Source organism: Heterocephalus glaber, unplaced genomic scaffold (assembly GCF_053883595.1).
Source record: "Heterocephalus glaber isolate CG9 unplaced genomic scaffold, H.glaber_assembly_v1.0 deba00000678, whole genome shotgun sequence".
Classification (NCBI taxonomy): Eukaryota; Metazoa; Chordata; class Mammalia; order Rodentia; family Bathyergidae; genus Heterocephalus; species Heterocephalus glaber.
In genome coordinates this window covers 2,492,839-2,511,053 of record NW_028258157.1, presented here as the reverse complement: position 1 = coordinate 2,511,053, position 18,215 = coordinate 2,492,839, and positions in this window count along the sequence as shown.

Genomic DNA, 18,215 nt, shown 5'->3' with positions numbered 1-18,215 from the left:
GCAGGGTGGGTTTCAGGAATCCAGTCATGAGGAGAACATGACAGAAATGATGTCCTGGGTCTTCTGAGGCTAAGCTCTAAGAAGCTCACAGCTTCCTTAGGACCTCTTGGAAGGCTTGCCTTGAAAATTTCCTGTATGAAGTTAGCCCCCATTTCCCCAATAAGGCCTTGGAGAAATAAAGTACCAATGTTCCAGGAGATAGCACCAACTGGGGGCTGACAGCTAGAGTCAATGCCAGTGGCAGGCATGAACCTGCTGGGCCTCCAGCCCCACTGCACAGTTAGTGGCCAGCTGATCAGAGCATGAATGGAAGAATGACCCAGCTGAGTGCAGACATGAGGGCTGTGAGCAGTAACAACACCATGTCTGACAATGAAATAAAGACAATAACCCATTCTTTTAAATTCTATATTACTGTATAATTACATCTTATCAAAAAATGTTTATCACGTTGCATTTGACATGTCTCTCATAAATGAATGCTTAAGCAAGGAGTATAAATCATTTAGCATCGTGTTTACTGTTTTTACAAACCTGACGTATCATTCTTCTGTTAATCAGAAGCAAATGTTACAAAGCAAATCACATTCTCATAGTGGATGTTACTTCTGCACATTTTAGAAAATGGGTTGAAGAAGAAAGGTGCATGTGCACTGCATTGTCAGTCCTCGCGCTGCATTGTCAATTCTCCCACTGCAAGCACAGAACATGGAGTTCTGCAGTCACTGGCACACAGAACCTCTGAGTTTTAGAAATGAATCACCAACACCAGTGGAGAGCCCTCATAGCCCATGGGGAGCCCACATAGCTCATGTTAGGTTGTAACCATTAGTGGGGTAAGGAATATTGGATTTTTTCACCCCTCAGTGCACAGATGAGGCTCTGTGTAAATATATTATTTGATCTATCCGAATAGCTGTAGGAATGACTCTGGTGGGCTTGTAATGAAATTACATCCAGTATATTTGAATTGAAATTTTTGTTACTATTAGATTTGGGCTAAGAAGCTAAATGTGTTTTAAATAAAAACAATCTCTTCATCTGGATTTTGGGGGCTTTTAATAAGAAGTGACATGTCTGAGAAATACAATTTTAAGTACATACCTATTTCAAGTTCAGAGATAAACTAAAGTCATTATGAAAAATAAGCCATGGAGCAATTAATAGTTGTTTTCTTGTTGCTTCCTTTTGATCACATACCAGTGGAAAGAAAGAGAGCCACATTTGTACAGTGTGTATGTTAATGGGAGCTACATAGATTCAGACTGCTCTTATGTTTGTAGTATTCAACATATAAAAGATAAATGTGTGATATACTTGTAGTAATAATTAGTAACACTCCGATCTAGGAAAACAAGAAATAAAGTCTTGTTGTATAACCTAGAACATTAAGTATAATACAAGTAGTGAATGTTTTTTTCTGGAGCACTGCTTGGACCCAAATATGAAAACTTTTCTTTACTTCATTTTATGGTTCTGACAGAAAAAAAAACAGATGTCAGACTTGGCTTGTAAAATCAGCAGACACCTTTCTATGTTTGGGCCAAAAACTCCTGAAACAGATCCAGAGAAAGCAGCAGATCTGATGGGAGATTACAGTATGTTTGGACATTCCATATTTCACTGTGTATAGGAAGCATTTATGTTACAAAATAGTGTGTACCTGTGTCTGAAAAGGCTCAGACACCCAAAAGAAGAACAGATGTCATGCATATTTGGATGCACTCTAAACAGGGGAAAAATACATCAAAATAGGAAAGACACAATTCGATCACTAAAGAGTAAACAGATATTTACTCATCACATTAGAGTTCTGGCTTAAGCACAAAATAAAAGTCACAAATACTATGCACATATATTCAACAGACATATGTATAAAGTTGGGAGATAAATTAAGCCACCTATAGGTGGAAAAGCTTGAAAGTGTATTATTCTCAGATTCTATTATCGTTAAACTTAGAAGAGCATATTTTGCCAGCACTATTGGATTGATATCCCAAGAGCTGAATTAAAATAAGACTTGCACCATATGTAGACATATGAAAGCATGTAGTTGGATGCTCTCAGACAGTCTGCTATACAACATCTCAACCTTTTACTTCTTTCTCTGGGGCTCCTAAAGGTAGATCAGGTGTTTTTCATAAAATAGATTTTCTTCTTAAGTGGCAATACACACAGAAAAAATAAATGGAACTTTGATGAAGCAGATATCAGACACTAGATACCAGAACCTGTAACTGTGCAGCTATGCCCACAGCTCAGGTAGAATAGTAACTTGAGGGAACCTTAAGGATAACACAGAAAGGCTCTTAAAATATTCCTACAAGAATTTTGAGAGAGAATATAAATTTAATTTAAAATCCATTTACCTATATGGATGTATCCTCATAAAACAAAACAAATATGGATTAGTTTAATTGCTATTTCAATTGGCAATTACTTTAATTGCCAATATTACCTAGCTGGTGTATTATGGAGGCTCAGTATGTTAAAGATGAAATGAGATTTGCTAAAAAGGAATTTATATTATCTGGATCTTATCTAAAATTTCTCATATGTTCTTGAACCAGAGATAGAAAATAAATTATAATCTTTCAACACTGCAAATTTTTCCTGACACTTGTATCCAACCAGTAGCTAACATATTCTATATTAGATAAATATCACGACAAAACTGCACTATTTCCTTGTTTACAAGGTAGAATGTATCATAGGCTAATTTCTTTTTTTTTCTTTGGTACTGGGGATCAAACTCAGGATCTTGTGCTTGCAAGGCAGACGCCAGAACCACTGAGCTAAATCCCCAGCCCAAAATTATACTAGAACCTTATAAGGATTAGAACTTACAATGCATGGTTGGTTGATTTCTTTTTTTTTTTTTAGTATCAGGGATCGAACTCAGGACCTTGCGGTTTTGAAGCAGGCGTGGTGCCACTGAGATAAATCCAATCCTTAATTTCTTAATTTGAAGTTAGCTGTTATTTGTGATGGTTTTGAAACTCTAAATAGGAAATCTTTGATGTTACTAAACAGCTCTTTAAATCATTCCTGTTGGTTGTTTTTCTTATAAGCACGTGCATGACGTGTAAAAACACATTAATAACCTTGGTCAGATTATATCAGTTTTATGAATTTCTAAATCCTAACAGTACAATTCCTGGAATTCTTGCTATGAAATATTTCCCCATTTTTCCATTTAAAAGGCTCGTCAATTGATCTTCTGCTAATTTTAGGCAGGCAAATATATCATCAAAAATTTTACATTTAAAACTTACTTTTTACAAGCCCTTTAGATTAATTTAGCCTACTTTGCAATAATTTTCCGTTTGAAATTAAAAAAAGTAAAATCTCAAAGTTTTCAGGACCACTGTCAAAAGTGCATTAATTTTCCCCCCTTCATGGAAAAGGTAGAGCAATGATGCACTGCCCATTGAAGCTCACTTCTGAATGCTTTCAAATGGCTTCTGTACACTTCCCTGTGGAGAACTACAGCCACACAGCAGTAAGGCATCACTGCAGATCACTGGAGCTTAGGGAGAGCCTTCCATGGTATCGGGTAACCTCCTGGAAATGTGAGTCTGGTCTACCTTCCCTGGGTCTGAGAGAGACTGGAAAGGTCCAGCTCTCCAGAGACCTGCAAACCACCATAAACAAAAACCACAATTGTGTTTTAAAATGCATTCCATCATTCTTGAAGTAAGAAGAGAATTTGGTTTTTTATCTGTATTCCTTGTGCACGCAGCCCATGCAATGGAGGAACACTGAATCATACTGGGAATGAAATCTTGAGAGATTACATGCAGTGCAATCTTTCAAGTTAAAATGAGAATCGCAAAGAGCTTCTTAAAGGATTTTCGTGTATTCCATCAATTCACTGCTCACATAATGATTCAGAATTTTAGTGAAAATTACATAGAAGATTAAAGGACTACTACATTTATTAAAAGCATTTTATTTTGGAATTGGAAAAATGTCAATTCAATTACTGCCATACTGCTTTACTTGCCAATGATTTAACTCCCCAAAGACTTAATGTCCTCACTGGGGAGGTGGAGACAATGCCTTCCACGCTTGTTGATATTTTCAACAATCATCTTGTGACCGGGACCTGAGTAACTGTGTTCAGGGATGCAGCAGGGCTCAGCATCTGAGAAGAGATGCAGAGGTCAGCAGGATAAGCAATCAGCAAAGCAGAGGTCCTGGCCCGTGTGGTTCCAACAGACAGAGCACTGATGCTATATAGATGAATATAAACAGAAGGTATGATGGTGCATTTTCATAAGTGCTTGTAAGAGAGAAGAACATGTCGGGGAGAAAGACGCAGGTGACTAGCAGAGGAGAGGAGTGCCTCACCCCCTCAGATCCCACTGAGTCCTGTAAGCCCTGTTCCAGCCTCGCTCCACGACACGAGGGCTCAGGCAGGGCAGCCCAATGCTTGGCGCCTCCACAGCTTCTCATCCCCATCAGAGCACGAGTGCAGGTCACCGCCTGGTGTCTGGGTGCCTGTCCAGCCTCATGTCTGTCTTTGGGGGCTCCAGGTGCAGGTTTTCCTTGCTGCTCCCTCCCGGGAACCCTTTGACTCCACCTTACTCAGACTGGTACACTCTTCCCACGGGCCTCGATCCTTCACGGTATTTAGGTCTTTGATCAAATAACATTTTGCCAGGGAGACTTTTCCTGAACCACACCAGTAAACTTGCATCCCCAAGCCCATACTACCATGGTCCTCAGCGCCTCTTGTGCCTGTTTCTTCCCTGTCCTTCCCGTCACTTTCTTCTGTGACTGGGACCATTTAACAATACAGGAATTTACTTCTTACTTTGTTGACTGCCATCCCAATTGCTATTTCTTCCTCACGGTTACATCCACATTGCCTAGGAGGAGGCCTGCTGAATAGGAAGTGATCAATAAATATTTATTAATCAGTTTAATCTGTGGGGAGATTATCTGAGTACATTGACATTTACGCTGGGAAATGACTGGGTGCAAGAAAAGAATCCAGAGGGGAGGACTTGTGAATGAACAACTTCGGAAACTAACAGAGCCTCTGTCTAGGGAGGAGCTGAAGCAAATTAAGAGAGCTTTGCCTCACATACAGTAGGAGATGAGATGGGAGTCAGGTGACACACGGTGTAAGCCCTCTGCTTAGCAAAGGAGAAAGTTTATAATATCTCCCTCTATTAAGAAAGGAAATAAATCAGTTAAAATCTGGAGCAAAAGAAAAAGAAGAAACTCACAATTCATGTTTCATTACAGCCAACTGAAACAAAGAGACAGTAAGAAAGCAGAGAAAGAAAAAGAAAATAAAGATGGATGAGAACAGAGAGAGTTAACAGAGAGTTTGCCAAAGTAAAAATAGAATTTCAGAAGGGAAAACAAAGATCAACCCAATACCCAACAGACAGCTATAGAGACTGAAGGAAAAAAGTAAAACCGAAAATTAAAGGTGATCGTTTGGTCTTTCACAACATGTGTGAAGGACACTGAGTTGAGACACAGACAGGGGAGGACGGGGCTGTGGACAGGATGCCCCAGGGGAGACTGGGAATCTGGGCATGCGTGACACAAGGCGAGTGTGCTAGAGGAGAGCAGCGTGGGCCATTGCAAGCTTCCGATTTGAAGAAGAGGTTTCTGAAATAGTGGAGGTCAGCAAGAAAACGCAGATGGCAGCAAATGGAGAAGAGCAAAGCATTATGCCTACTCCGAATGGCTTCTTCCTGTTTTTACTGTATCTCTGATCGTAGATTTTTAATTTGAAAGTGTGCTCTTTGACATTCGTGCACTGCTAACCGCTCTAAGCCCTACTTCAGGCAGCATTCCTGTCACCTCCTCTCCTCAGATCCTCGAGGGCAGCTCGGACGGTGCCCAGCTGCCCAGCACCCCGCTGGGACACCGCTCACCGTCCACCTGGATACCGCCCACTCGGCGCCTCCTGGGACACAAGGTCCGGAGCCTCCTCCACCCTTGGCCCTGCGCCCAGCAGATTCCAAGGCTGAGTGGCACCAATTCCACCACTGGATCCCTGCTTCGGTTTTCTATTTACAAAACATCCCTGGATAGCACGGCCTGTGATTCAGTCTCAGCCAGGGGCTATGAACTCAATGAAGGCTGGCTGCACCCGCAGGCATGTGCAGAGACGCTGAGGGGCAGCTTGCCCTCGGGGAGATTGTTCTGCCTCATCTGCCCCGCTGTCCCTACCTCTGTCCCTCAGGGACACAAGGAAGCATGGAAGAGCGAAGTTCCTGCCGGGGCACAGGGACCAGCAGCCCCAGCAGAGACAGCAGGGTTACTGAGCAAGGGTCACTGAGCACGTGGCTTCCATCTTCCACGTGCACACAATTGCTTATGGTGATGTCCAGCGTGAGACGGAAAAAGCCAACGAAGACTTCACTCTACCTTTCATCTACAGACAGATAAAATAAACCAACAACCGTACGTCATGTGTGGGCTAAAGTTTCTCAATTACTGCTGTTTTGTTTTTAAAAACCTAGCCATTTGTAAAAGGAATAGATTTTCTTTTTCATTTTTTTCCCCTAGAGAAATCCTGCCAACGTTTTAGACAACTACAGACAAGGCTTACTTATAATAAGCCAAATGTTTCCTGATGTAATTCAGTGTCACTTTTTGGAGAAATATGGTCAGTTCTCGTCACTCATGCTGGTTATGTTCAAGGAAGCCGCTACAGCCCTGAATCAGCAAATAAGAAACCATCGTTCCTCAGGGAAATTCAAAGTTAGGCTCTGCGAACATCGGGTCCCCAATTTTCATCAACTAAACAGTGCGATCTTGTTCTAAGTTGTGGAGCAGCCTTCTGTTAAACATCGGTACTACACTGTATTGAATGTGTATTGCTGGCTCCTCCACCTTGATTCCAGGACCAACAGCTGTACTCCTCCTGCTGTCACAAGCTTGGCCAGCAACGTCACCTCCTGGGCAGAGCCTCAAAACTGCCCAGTCACTTGAAACAGGGCGAGCAGAACATGCGTAAGAATAGGAAAAGTGTGGCACTACGCAGACAACAGAAAGGTCAGTTTCCACACAGTGTGCGGGCTGAAAGGTGAAGGCGGAGTGCCCTCTCGTTCCTCCCGAGGGGCCTGGCCGCGGGACTCACGTTTGGGTCTGCATCCCCGGATGCGCCGCTGGGCCGTGTGGCTTGGCAGCGGGCGGATCCCCAGCTGCAGCACGCGAGGGCAATGAGGAAGGAGGGAGAGGGCCGGGCCACCCCGCACCGCGCGTCTCCCGGCAGCGTGCACCAGAGAACAGCCTGCTGAGCAGGCAGGCGCGCCTCCACCTCTCCCCGGCCCGTCGGCGTCCAAGTCTGCCAGCTTTCCGTCGCTTGGACAACACGCGGGGTGCTCAGGTCGGAGGAGGAAAGGTTCCTCCTGGCCGGCAGTTCAGGGGTCTCAGTCCATGGTGGCGCTGCTGGCTGGGAGGCTGTGGCCAGGGGGCGCCGTGGCGGAGCGCGTGGCCCGCAGAGCTGCTCACCGCGTGGCGCCATGGCCTCGACCGTGACCTCACTTCCTGCCCGAGGCCCGCCTCCGGAAGTCCCGCCCTCTCCCCGCAGCTGCAGGCGGGGTGCAGCCTGAGCAGTGGGGCTCTGAGGATGCCTGGGGCGGATGTTAGGGGGCCGTTGCAGCCCGCGTCCTCCGTGGGGTCTGTGGACTCCCAGTCCGCCCCGTGCGGCCAGTCAGTCTGGACGCTCAGGACTCAGCCGGGCGAGCCAGAGCAGGACGCCTGTCTGCTGCAGTCCGGCCACTCTGCCCGCCCGAGGCTCTGCCTAATCCCGAGGGCGTGAGCGCCCTGCAGCCCGACTCCCCTTCCCCGCGCATCCCGCTCCTTAGCAGGGGCCTGTGGGCGCCGGTCGTTCCTGGCCTCTCCAGGGATCGCCTGCCAGACTCGGCAGCAGAGCCCTCAGGACACCCTGCACCCGGGCAGCGCGGCCCACGAGGATCCTTCATCCGAGGGCCGCCCCAGAAACCTTCCACGCCGCCCCAAAGCAGTGTCCGTGCCCACGCGACCTGTCTGCTCCGCTTCTGTCCAGCTTGCCGCTGTCTGTCGCCCGTCTGATGCCCTAACGGGAGCTGGCAAACCAACGCCCGGGACGTTCCGGGAGCCAGGCCCTGCTGCTTGTTTACCGTCCTCCGGGTGCTTCCCTCAGGGTCCGCGCAGCCCGAGCTCTCCTCTGGCCCCTCCGAGCCTGCGGGCCTCCGCCCCAGTGGGCCCCAGTGGCAGCTCCTGGCCGAGCTCCTGCGGCTCAGCACGTCTCCACAGACGGCTCACGGAGCCCACGTGGGATTCTCCTTGGCAGTGGTGAACAGTGTGACTCGAAATGTTGTGGCCCAGCAGATTTCCGTAGTCAAAAGTACGCAAACTCTTGTGGCTCTGTGTGCACATAGGTTTTTTGCTGCTATTCTTTTCCTAACAACTTAATCTTAATTCCTCGATCCCTGAGCCTAATTCCCTCGAAAGCTGCTCCAAATCATCTCTTCCCCTGGAGACATCACCATCGTCTTTAACGAACTATCTTGAATTTAACCTATTTGAACTTTTCTTGCTTCATTTTCCCTGCCCGTTCATTTTGAACATTGAATCTGTCTTTTCCAAGTGGTGTCCTGCTCATCCCCCTCGGGAGAAGGGAGTCATCTGCAGAGCTGATGAGCCCATTCCCTGCCTTATTTTACAGGTCATTGGCCCTCGCGCCTTCCCGCGAGCTTGCCCACCGGCCCCTGCAGGTCTGCGCCGCCTGTCCATCCCTTGCTGTGGCTGAGCAGAGCCCTCATAGCCGCAGAGTTCACTTAGCAATTTAGGGAGAAGGCATTTGCCTCTGCCTCACTAGAATAATGGAAAACAGCAGATGATGGCTTGTAGACATTAAGCTCTTTTGTGTATGGAAAGCAGCCTTTCTGGTTTGTGTGGGCAGCTCTGCCATACAAGCTCTGCCAGCCTACCTAAATATGGCATGAGCCTGCCGGTTGGCCACCTTTGCTCTGTCCCGGGCCATCTGTGTTCATGTTCCAGTCCCCTTTGTACCTGTCCTCTCCGTCCTGTGCTGACAGTTTCCAAAACAGGAGGCTCCCATGCTGTTCTTGGAATTTTCCTTTACTCTGTTGTTAAAATTAAAGCCTGATTCGAGCCGTCTCTGCACATCTCTATCTCAGTAGCCAAGATGGTAGAAAGACTTTTCCAAAGATAGTATTCTCACCCACAAACTCCTGTGATACTGGCAGGAGGAAATGCATGGTTAATATTACACAGTTTCATGGCTCCCATTCTGAAGCTGGATGAGTGAGTTCCAACTGACTTTCCAAATACAACTCTTAGCTAGACATGGTGGTAGCACACGCCTACAGTTCCAACCCTCTGGGAGGCTGAGGCAGGATAATCTGGGTCTGTGGCCAGCCTAGGCAATTTAGCTACTTAGCAATATCCTATATCAAAGGACAAAAATGGTTTGGGAATGTAGCCTAATGGGAAAGACCCTGGATTACCTCCTAGGTACTGCAAAAATAAAATAAATAAAATATAAAATAAAACTCCTAATGTGATATGCAAGATCTTCTCCTTTTTACCTTGTCCTTTTACCTTTTTACCTTTAAACCTAGCTGAGGATTAAGCCAGAGTTGAAGCTGACTGTCCTGATGAGCTCACGTGATTACTGACACAATGTCTTCACAATAACTGGCATCACTGAAAATAACTGCTAGAAATGCAGACCATGCATTTTTATTATTAGTAGTAATATTTTGCCAATCTTTTTATTTTACTACCATAGTTTTCTCATTTCCTAGTATTAGAAAGAATTCCCTTGAAGAGTAGGCATGGGCCCAGCCACTGTGGAGGTTTGGGAGCACATAGGGAAAGGTCTTTTAGGGTCTGTTAATTCATCGGGGAAAGTGAAAGGACTCACAGAAGTACCTGGAGTGATTTCTAAATTCAGAAGTTCACTTTGTTGGAAAAAGTTCCTTGTATTCACTAAGTAACAAAAAGTACCGGATAAAATGTGCATTGCTGTTGGGCAGATACAGTTGCACATACCTGAAAACCCAGCTATTTGGGAGGTGAGACAGGAGGGTCACACGTTTAAGGCCAGCCTGGATACCTTGCCAAGACCTAGGCTTCAAGTAAAAATGTTTAAAATGGTCTGGAATATATATAGCTCAGTAGTTGTATGCTTGCCTAGCGTGCACGAGACCCTGGTTTCAGTTGCAAGTGCCCCCCCACACACAAAAGAATTAAAAATTTACATTGTCAAATGTTAAAATATTTAGCATATACCAAATAGTCATCAATGTTTTCAATATTAAAGTTTGTAAGAACACATGCATAAAATAAGAAAATGGAGTTAGAAACATTTGTCCTGTCAATCAGAAAATTCTCCAGCTGGTTTTTCTTGAGTGCCTACTACATACACATTATTTTAATAGATTCGGTGGAGTTAATATCAATTTAAACATTACCCATATAAAGAATTTCTCCAAAAGAAAATTAAAAAGCACACATATGTGAATGTTTAAAAGTATTAACCAGTGACTCATTTTTAATATAACCATTCTCTTGCTAAAGATCTAAAGATTAGATGAAGTTTGAAGAGTTAGGAAGAGTTTATTAATTAGAATTTATAGAATTAGACACAGTATATATTGAAATAAATCATTTTGCTCTCACTCATTGCTGTACCAAAATCTGGATTTACTAAGTAGGCTGTTCTGCCTGTACTTTCCTATCACATAAATAAAAGGACACATGTAGCACACCACTGAGAAATGTTCAAGTATTGTACAGTGATTATCTGAACAATGAAAACCATCTTTTACTGCTTTGATACTTCCTGCCTAAAGGACTTTCAGCATTTGTTTTAGTGTTTCAGATTCCTCAGACCTCTGTAAAAAGCAATGTCTAAATATGTACAATACAAATGTGCTGCAGTAAACTTCCACTATATCATGGTGACACGGTTTAAATCTTGGTGGTAGCAAAAGTTTCTTTTATACGACCTTATGGAACTAGTCTTAAGTACGGAAATGTAGTTAGTGATCCTTTTTCCAGCATGTACACAGCAGAAACTAAGCATTTTGCAGCATTTCGGAGTCAGTGCTGCAGAGTCAAGCTTCCTCCATACCTTTGAACGCCATCGAATACCAGATCGGCCCCATGAGGGGCACACCAGAGTCTTCCAGTAACTTGCAGAATGTCCTCTGCCTCCACCTCTTTGGTCTGAGTGTCTCTTAGTTAATTGGTACCTTTTAGCCTCCTTTTTTTAATCTATAAAACTGGAAAAAAGTGGGAATTATCCCATATAGTTTCTATACAAGATAAAATAATTTAAAAATTTAAAGGGATGAATTAGTGTCTTCTGTCTACTACAACACATTAAGACGAGTGTGGTCACCAAAACCAACAGCATTGGATTCTCTTATAATACTGGAGACCAGAGGCAGCAATCCAGGAGGTGCAAGGTTGGTTTCTTTGGGAGGCCCCGGGGAATCTCGACCTGGAATTTCCAAAGGCCACAGGGATCTCGGGTGACACTGGGCCTGTAGGTGCGCACACAGGTCTCTGCTCCGCCTTGACAAGGCGCCCTCTGCAGCTTTTCCCTGCTTCTGCAGAAAGCCCTTCCTGGACTCAGGGCTGACCCTAGTCTGGGCTGATCTCACCTCACAGCTCTTAACTTTGTAAAATCTGCAAAGACACCGTTTCCACAAAGCTGTGCTTCCTGGAGTTCCTGGCAGACCTGCATGTTGGAGAGGACAAGAGTCCAATTATGTTGAGCAGGGGCTGACACAGAGCAAGTACTCAGTATGTAGGAATGAATCTGTGGAATAAACTTAGATACATGTTAGGAGAAAAGCTGATATGAAATTATGTAAATCAGAATAAGGAAAGGATAATCTCTTCTTTAAATAATGTTGGGACAATTGGATAGCTACATCCAGAAAAATGAATCTAAGTTTCCATGTAACATTGTCTAGCCGAATCAACCCACAATGGACTAGAGTTTAAAAGTGAAACCCGAAACTGAAAGAAAATAGGAGAAAACCCCATGACATTGGTCTGGGTAGTGTTTTGTTTTATTTTGCTTTATTTAATCACAGTCATCAAAAGCAAAAATAAACAAATAGGATTTTACTAAACTAACAAACTTCTGTAAATCCAAACAAACAAATCACAGAATGAGGGAAAATATCTTCAAAGTATGTATCTGACAAAGGATTAATACCCAAAATACTTAAGGAGCTCAAACAATTCAATAATAATAAATAACCCAGTTTTCCAAAATATGGGCAAAGGACCTGAATAGACATTTCTTAAAAGAAGACACAGAAATGGCCAATGGGTAAATGAAAAACATCCCTAATCATCATAGAAACACAAAGTAACCCATAATGAATTATTATTCACAAACATGTTGTAATGACTGTTACCAAAAAATGAAAGATAAGGAAGTGCTGGTGAGGATGTATAGAAAAAAGTGATCTTGCACCCTGTTAATACAAATGTAAATTAGTGCTGAGGCCATTATGGAAAACAATGTGGAAGCTCCTCAAACAATTAATAATGGATCATATGATTTAGCAATGCCATCACTGGATATAAAGCCAAAGGAAATAATAAGACTAACATGGCAAAGGGATATTAGCTCTCCTGAGTTTACTTCCTCATGGAACATAGTTGCTAAACCCTGAAATCAATCTAAATATCCATCAGTAGGTACTTAGATAATGAAAGTGTGGAACATATATACAATGGAATATTGTTCATCCTCAAAGAAGAAAGTCTTGCAGCTACATGGATGAACCAAGAGAATACAGTGTTAAGTGAAGAAATCGGGCATGGAACGCATGATCTCACTTTTGTGTGGACTGTCACAGACCAGGAAAGAACATGGCTACAAGGCAGCTGGGTGGAATCAGAGTTAGATGACAGGAATAAGCTCCAGAGAATCATGACACAACACAATTACTGCAATTAATAATAAGGAATCATATTCCTGAAAATTGCTAAGAGTAGATTTTAAGTGTTATCGCCACAAAAACATAGTGTAAGGTAATGCCTACATTAATCAGCTTGACTTAGCTTTTACACAGTGTCTGCATATGTTAAATCATCGTGTTGTATATAACATATAGAAACTTACATTATTAATAAACATGTTTTACAAACACTAATGAAACATAAATACTCTTTACCAACTCAAAAATATATTATTCACATGATAGAATTTGTCACTATTATCAAAGCAATGAACTCTACTTGTGTTACCATGAATAAATCTGGTAAGTGTAACATCAGGATTTAAAAAATAAACTTCAAAATTGAAGGGTATGTTGTTAATGTAAAATAACAGTATTGAATTTTAAGAATATAAACACTGAATTCATAATACATATAGATTCTAGTGAAAGAGTATGGTCAGAGGGAGAAAAGAACATAAGGGATTTCAAACCTTCTGTAATAATTATTCTTTTACTAGACTTTTAAAATTTTAATTTAAAAGAATATCAAGAAGACTAAAACTCATGGAAATACATATAGCTCAGGAGGCAAACTATTAGTTTATTTTAAAGTATAAAATTTGCTAAAAGACATTAAAGATATTACAGAAGGGAAAGCTATCCCATGTTCATAGATGGGAAGACTTAATCTTGTTAAAATATCAGTTCTACACAAAATGATCTATAGATTCCATGCGATGTCTATCAAAACTCCAATAATGTATTTTGTAAAGATAGAAAAAATCTATTCTAGAATTCATATAAAATGTCAAAGTATAAAGAAAAGCCAAGATCATCTGGAACACAATAAAATTAGGTAGGTCACACTTCCTAAGCTGTATAGATATATAATAGGCTAACAGAATAAAGAGCACAGAAATAAACCTTCATATATGTGGTCAAGTGATTTTCAATAAAGATGCTGGGATAATTTAAAAGGGAAAAGACAATACTTTTTAAAAATGATGTTGAGAAATTGAACATTCATATACAAAGAGTTGTACTGTTACCTTATGTAATATACAAAAAGTAACAAAAATGGGTTGAGTACTCAAAATGAGCTAAAAACAATAATACAGAAGAAAGCATGGAGGAAAGTATAGTGACATTGGATTCAAGAATGATTTCTTGACTTGGACTCCAAAAGCACAAACAAAAACAGAATAATAAATAGTATGACATCAAAAATTAAAATGTGTGTGCATTAAAGAACACATTCAAAAGTGAAAAGGCTTTAAATGGGAAAAAGTGTTTGCAAATTTGTGTAGTCCAAGTGTTCTATATGACAGAAATCTATATGATGCACATATTGAGCTCTCTTCTAAATTATAAAAAATATTTCAATGAAAGATCTTAGTAAAATATCTTGTTATTTTCAAAATTGAATTATTACAAATAAGCACAAGGTTACATAATAAAAGTTTTTGAAGTTGAATAGCCAGTATTGGCAGAGTAAAAATAAAGACAATGAATCTCTAACGGTTTGAAAAATGATGCTGTATCAAATTTAGAATGCTACTTCCAGGTTTCTATTACTTGAACAAGGAAGCAAAATCGAAAGCATTGATTTGCAGGGTCCATTTTAACTCAAGCCTGTCTTTTTGCCTCCAATTGGTTGCTAAATTTTGCTGCATATAGTTTTAAAATTCCTTCTGAATCCTAGTTTCTGTTGGGCTCTAATCTTGGTCAGCCGGATCCATTTGGACATCACACAAAATTAAATTTGGTAAGTTTTCTACATTTTGATAAATAATATGAGAAATATTAAGACATAAAGATTTGTAAATTAGTTTTGACATCTGAGGTATCATCTAGTCAGGATATTATAAATTGGCTCTACAGAGAACATTAGCCATCCAGTCTCAGCTTTCCTTTCATTCCATTTAATAAAGTTCTAGTTTAGAGACCTCAGCACCCTTAGACTTCACAAGTGGGTGTTGTGATTCCATTTGTGGATGAGGGTGGGGGAAGTTTAATTGCCCTTCAGCCGTAAGCCCATGGTGTGGGTGTGGGGATAGAGCAAACCGGAAGAAGTTGATTCTGTGCACCGGTGAGGACAGAGCTAGGCTGAGGGCAGAGGGTGATGGGACCAGAAGAAGAGGCCAGTTCCTGAGTTACTACAGCAGCAGTCACTGTCCTGCCTGTTTCCAATCCTTTCCAATTAATCTTTCTAAAACCTATTTATTATGCCCGGCACTTACCAAAAAACCTAATAGCGTTCCTTTGTCCTACACAGTTTTACCTCTCTGGACTTTCTCCAGGATCCCGCAGCTCAAGCCTCTGTCTGAAGAGACTGTTTTAATCATCATTTTGGAGCACACAACACCCTCGCCCACCTCTGAATCCATGCAACCCACACGGAACTCTCATTCCTCTGACCTCTTATAAAATTTACTGTCTGTATCATTCTTTCTGACTATTAAACCTCATTTAATTTACTGGGGATGCATATTTTCATTCCAAGGAGTTTATAAAATGTTGAGGTCAGGTCCTAGGTCTTACTCCAGGAAATCGAGATCAGTGATAGAGTATAAGAGATATTTACTATTTGCTGAATTCAATTAAAATTATCTGACAAATCTTAAAAGATGATTAAAAACCATTATTGTTTTCACTCAAATTTTTACTGTTTGGATTAATCAGCTCATAACAATTCTGCAGCTAACTTGCAAACTTTCAACATTTGTCTAGACAAAATTGTAAAATTTGACAGAAATTTTTTAGACATTTTCCTTTAATATGAATTTCTCCACCTGCAACATTTGCCTCTTTTTGCCTTCACTCCTATGCACCTTTTTCTAAGAACAACTGTTCTTTACTTAGCTCCCTCATGGAGAACTACAGTTTTTAAGGCTCCCAGGCTACATGGAGCTACGTTAGTTCCACCCCCTGCACCCTGTTTGACACCCCAGGATGGCATATTCCCCAAGGGAATTCTTCTTTGAAAGAAGAACTTATCTTTGAAAGTTTTCCTGTATAAGACTTCCAGAGACCACTAACTTATGGGAGAAACTAATTCAGAGGCTATAGAATAAATTTTAAATATATTTATTCTCCTGTAGCTCAAAGATATATATACTGTAGTAAAATGTTTGAAAACAATGTTTTTTACCTTGGCCTTTACCTTTTGAGAGGATACTTAAGATCTAATGGAGATTTAAAATGTTGGAAATACGTTTGTCATAAAATTCCATAAATTATGCCTAGGCTTGTACAAGGACTAATATTCAAATAGTCGTTGAATTATTGATTAGTTGCACCCAATTGGAAACTCTGGTTATTTTTTCAGATCTCCTCAAAGAAATATTTGCTCCCCTCATTCTACCCAATCCTAGCCTATTTATTGCTTATCCTATAATGTTAATGTAATGTGTAAAAATCTGTCCCCATAGTACTGGTTTGGGGCATCAAATTATATTTTTTCTGCTCATTATAGGATATTCTTTAGAGCTGATGAATCAATACCAACAAACTATGGCATTTTTTTCTCATCTTCCAGGGTTGGTAAAAAAGCAGAAACATGCAATTTTCTGTTCTGTCTTCATTTTCTGTGTTGTGGCACCCACTCAGGCCACATGAGGCGCAGACAGGTCTGTAAGAGGGTGTGCACCCTTTGCTTAGTGAGCTGTGTTCATATCCATAGGTTGATGAGGCCCAACTTTGAAACCAAGGAGAAAGGTAATCAGAGAATATGGAACACATTTTGAAGAAATCCATATAAAATGTATTTGAAGTTAAGAACTAAGGCATTGTTTCTGAAATTCCAACAGCACTAGGGATCATTGTAAAGTTCTTTCGCTATCTTAAACTCAGAAATAAGCAGTTAGAAACTCCAATTATTTACCATTTTGTGTAAAAATCTTGCTATAAGTGAGACATGTGTTTAATAAAGAATCAAATCCTAAGCCAGATAGGGAAAATTACCTGGAATTTTTGTCTGATGGCCCAGTATCTTAAGTATTTGTATTAAACAGAAATATTTATACAATTTCAATAAAATATTTTATATTAAATCACAATTTGAAGTTTATTGGAATAGCCATATCCATAACAGCTTCATAGTAACTTCCACCACTGCTACTTCTCATCAATAAAGTACAGGGAATTGGGTGTGGGTGGACTGGGAATAAACAGTGGGGAAATCAGACATGAGATGGCCAGCCACACATTTGTGCTGGAGAGGTTTGGATTTTTGTCTTCCTACAACTAGCCAGACTTGGATCCTTAGTTCACAAATTAGATAATTTTGTCAAAGGACTCTCTTGAGTATAGCCTTGTATGATGGCTTACAAATAAAATTAGAAATGAATCAACATAAAGTCTATATGTTTCTCCAAATTGTATCCAAAATTTAGTTTAAATGTTGGACTGCAAACTCCCAAGGGTATTGTTTCTTGGGATATTCCCAATATGTTCCTTTTACACACACACACACAAGCACAACACACACACGCACACACAGAGACACATACAGTTCAATGAAAACTCTTCTTGGTATTTTATGTGAAACCATGAAAATCCAGAAGTTTCATTTGTTTTTCAAACAAAAACATTTTAAATTTGAAAATGCTACAGTGTGGTTGAAGCTGATAACTCATTTCAGATAGAAAATGTAAAGTACTTTACTTAAATCGAAGTAAAGCAAGTTAAGATTAATCGGTCTCCTATACAACATCTCTACAGAAAATTGTGTGATCTTACAGTAGTATTAGCCTTTAACTTAAATATGACCATGTCCTTGTAATAATGTCTTTGAGGTATAAAAATCCATGTGCACACAATCACGCATTCACACAGACACACTTTCAAATAGCTAGACTTAAAAATCCTTCTCCCATCAGTCACCCTCACACCACAGTGGTGAATCACTCCACCCTCACAGGTTTCCCTGGCCTTTGAATTGCTCTGCAATAACAAACTACTTTTGTTTGCATCAATGATTTCCACTCTTTGCTTCTTTTGTTCTCCCATTTTACCATACTTTATCTTTCCACTTCATCACCTTTTAATGTTTTCCTTAAAATTATTCTTGCACTTTGAAACATGTCCATTCTTATTCTTTTGTTTTAGGTAAAACGACAGTTTACTGATGGTTTGATACACAGTTAGTGTTAATGTCCGAAGTCAATGGACAGAAACACAGTATGGTGTGATCTTCCAAATGGCAGGGTACTGTGGAATTATTCAAGAGCCAGACTTGTATTTCATTTATTTTTGGCAAAA